At 45.0% G+C, this 4,126-nt stretch overlaps 1 pseudogene; it reads right to left on the bottom strand.

Annotated features, from left to right (window-relative positions):
* Nucleotides 1–1,738: 1,738 nt before the first annotated feature.
* Nucleotides 1,739–2,477, bottom strand: LOC119342761 (annotated as a pseudogene).
* Nucleotides 2,478–4,126: the final 1,649 nt, after the last annotated feature.

Raw genomic sequence — 4,126 nt, 5'->3', positions numbered from 1 at the left:
GGGGGGGGGCGCCCTCTTATCTCGTGGAGTCCTCGGGGATCTTCTAACGTGAACTCCAAGTCTCCAGGATCACATTCTTCCTAAAAATAACACTGCCGAAGGTTTCATTCCGTTTGGACTCTGTTTGATATTCCTTTTCTTCGAAATACTGAAACAGGCAATAAAACAGTAATATGGTTGGGCCTCCGGTTAATAGGTTAGTCCCAAAAGTAATATAAAAGTGTATAATAAAGCCCATAATCATTCAAAACACATGATAATATAGCATGAATGCTTCATAAATTATAGATATGTTGGAGATGTATCAATCTCCCCCACCACCGGGTTAGACTAAAGTAAGTATTGATGCCCACTTTGACATGTCCTCATGCTTTGTAGCCTTCGGGGCAGTTGCAAGGAACTGCAGGGGACATGTGCTAATGGCGGTTCCGGTAGCTAGTGGTGGTGTCATGCTCCTAAGGAAGTGGATGGGTCAGCGTACAGAGGGTATTAGGCTTTTCCAGGAAGAAGCTACTATGTCTTTTGTCATTGAGTCTGGTAGCATGTCACTCATCAATACCCTGAAGGATGGAGGAGACAACAGATTGTTGCAATGTACCAGTACGGGGAGGTCTAGAGGATGATATCGTTTTTCCGGGACGGCAGGTACTCCATCCGTCCCAAAATAACCGTCTCAACTTTGTACTAGCCCTAGTACAAAGTTGTACTAAGCTTGAGACACTTATTTTGGGACGGGGGAAGTAGAAAATAAGGTTGCTTGTGCTCTCGTGCAGGTAGCTGCTAGGAGCGCAAAAAAATCCATCTGGATCCTAGATGCACCCTTTGCTATTTTTTAGCTCCTTCTGAAGGATTGCAAATACATTATTATAAATAAATGAAACCCCCTGTTTGGGCTAAAAAATAGTTTTGTAGAAAAATTATTCGGTGCCCCTAGACATTTCAATAAAAACTATTGGAGACTGGAGAACAAACTTTGCATCTTGAGTGGAAATCAAATTTTGGAAAGTGTAAGAACAGCCAAAACTGTAAAAAAACGTACAAGCTTTAAAAAAAATTAATACATGACTTCATAGAAAGAATTAACGTTTTTGACCCCAAAAGAAAGCAACTTTGGACAACCATAACTTTAAAAGATATGTTCATTAAAAAATGGAAAGCACAACATTCGAATAACAATTTTCGTCATTGTGATCGACATAAGCGAAGTTCCAAAGTTGTAAAGCTAACTTTCTAATCTAACAAGCCGATCATACAAAAAAAATTTGAAAATGCAATAAAAATATGAATAAAAGAAAATTAGACCATGCACCTTCCCATCATTCATGACTTCATGGCACAAAGTCATGATAGGTGTGACCTAGTACAGCTTGTGATGATCACCACTCTCTCAAAGCAATGTGTCTGTGATAGAGGATGTGAAGGATATTGGGGTGTGGTCTCATGATGGGGGTTCATAGCCTTGGAACTCCCTAGAAGCACTACCCATCGAGAGAAGTATATGCAAAACAGAAGTGGTGGATGTGAGTTATGTGTTACATGACTGACGTCGTTCGTGAAATGACATGTATCATTAAAATGATAATTTTTGGTACTTCACCATAAGTGAGCAACTTATGTTACATCACCATAATACGAGCAAAGAGCTGACATTGCATGTCAATTGGCCAAAATGATGGTATATAACTTAATCGTGATACATTGCCATGTAACATTCTTGTAATATATCACAAACACTAGTACATTTTCCACTAGAACAATGAAGCCCTTATTTGAAAATATGTAAGATGATAACAAATAAATTAAAAAAGAGTCAAAGCTATCAATTTGACACAGTACAGTAGGTTGGGCTCCATTTTTTTAGATTGCTCACATGAAGGGGACTAGGGGTTGGCATTGCCATACCCAGATCCAGCACCTTTGCCTGCACCACTCCCACCATTTCTTCCTCCGCCATTGCCACCACCGTTTCCACAAGCATTTGCATTTGTACTACCTTGTCTATACCAGTTGTTAGTAGTTGTAGCTGAGCCATAACCAGTGCCACTACCAGCCCCATATCCACTAGATCCTTGATGACCACTAGCTTTCCCTCCACCACCACCACCACCGGCACCGCCAGCGCTAGTATATCCAACATAGCCACCACCATAAGGATATGAAGATCCTTGACTATATTGACTGGAACCGGAGTCAGAGCCAGACCCGTTACCATATCCAGTTCCACCATTTTGGCCACCGCCTCCGCCGCCACCTCCACCTCCACCGCTTGCATGGCTACCACTACTAGAACTCATGCCAGACCCAGTTCCACTCCCAGCACCTGAGCCACCACCACTCATAGTTCCCCCACCCTCTCCTCCTCCTGCTCCCATTCCCGTGACGCTTCCACTGCCGAATCTAACCACCCTTGCAGCATTGGCCAGTCCAATGCTCAAGAGGACAACCTAGCCGAGGGCTACTAGCTTTGTGCCAACCATTGTGTGTGTTTTATCGAAGTGTGTACTCTTGCAAGATGAGGTGAGTTCTAAGTGAAACATCAATGGATATTTATAGTGGTGCTTCTGGCCATGCATGTTGGGGGTGCTGGTGGAGTTGTTGACAAAGTCATGTCTCAACTTTAGGTGGAGGTTTAGAATAATTAGTTCCTTAATTGGTGCAGGTAAAAGTAAACGAGATGACTGACTTCTAATCGTGATTGCATCGACGTTGGTCAATAGTTCTGAAACACATGCATGCAAGCATCCACTGATGAACACGTCTAGCTCCAGGCCTGAATAGTTGACATTAGAGCAGAGGAGGCAGCGACCTGGAAGTTTTGGTAGTTGAATTTGGAGTTGGAGGGTATTGTACTAGCAGATGGCAAAAATCCAAACCACGTTCATGCCGGCACCAAGGATCACCTTGTCTGAGTAGGTAATTAAGCCTACACCACCACTGAATGCCTGGACTAATTACATCTGTGTCCATTTATGCTACTTGCATGCAGGATTACCATTTTATCTTACGGTCAAATAACCATGCATGCATGCATGCATGTTAATTAGTTGGTTGATTAACCGTGGGCTAGGATAGGCCAGCCGGGTTAACGACGTGGGCAAGTGGTTGTCACTACCGATGGAAAGCAAGAGCTGGAGTCGAAGTAAACGACAACTCGACCCATGTAATCGATCAAGTCGTTGGGTCAAGTAGCCACCTGTCATCGACCCATGCAAGAAGCTTTATTCGCCACACCAACGGCGCTGCCGCGCAACCCCAGTAAAAGCATCAAAGAGGGGAATACTAGAGATCCATATGGTAGATCAGGGCTTTCCCGCACTCCCATATCAGCAGTGGAGAAGGTGGCGACCTACCACTGGACAAGAGATGGGGATGCAGTGCATCCAGAAAATCTCCTCTCTAGGGTTTGAGAGTTGAGAACGGTTCCAGAAAAACTGGTGGTGAGGTTAGTGAACTAGATGGATCATCACAATTAACATAATTAACTAGTTTTTTAGCGAAAAAACTCACAATCTATTCATCTTTAATCATGGCAGTACAACGAACACTAGACATAATAAGAATTACATCCGGATCCATGGACCACCTAGCGATGACTACAAGCATTGAAACGAGCCAAAGTTGCGCCGCCGCCAACACCCCTCCCTCGCCGGAGCCGGGAAACACTTGCAGTCGGGAAGTCGTCGTGCTAAGGCCTCATAGGACCGGTGCAATAGAACAGCAACCGCCACCATTGAAGAGTAGCGTAGATCGGAAGGATCCAACTTGAAGACACATGAACATAGACAAACTACGATAAGATTCGAGCAAATCCACCAAGGACGGATCCGCCAGAGACACACCTCCACACGCCCACCGACGATGCTAGACGCACCACCGGAACGGAGACTAGATGGAAGAACCTTCTCCCATCTTCACTAAGCCGCCACCGTCTCGTTTTCCTGGATGGGTCACAAACCCTAACAAAACTCGAAGGAACATCTAGAGACAGAGCCCTCCCACCAGCAAGGACCGGGATCCACCGCGCGGCCATGGTCCTAAGGCCGCCGGAGACGAGATGGACCAGCGGCGGTGCCGGAGGGAGATATAGAAAACCTAGCCTTTTCATGGGGAGGAGGCATAGGCACCA

This window comes from Triticum dicoccoides, unplaced genomic scaffold (genome assembly GCF_002162155.2).
Source record: "Triticum dicoccoides isolate Atlit2015 ecotype Zavitan unplaced genomic scaffold, WEW_v2.0 scaffold10418, whole genome shotgun sequence".
Taxonomy (NCBI): domain Eukaryota; kingdom Viridiplantae; phylum Streptophyta; class Magnoliopsida; order Poales; family Poaceae; genus Triticum; species Triticum dicoccoides.
Note: the sequence above shows the minus strand (reverse complement) of the source record. Positions and strands in the feature narration are given on the sequence as shown.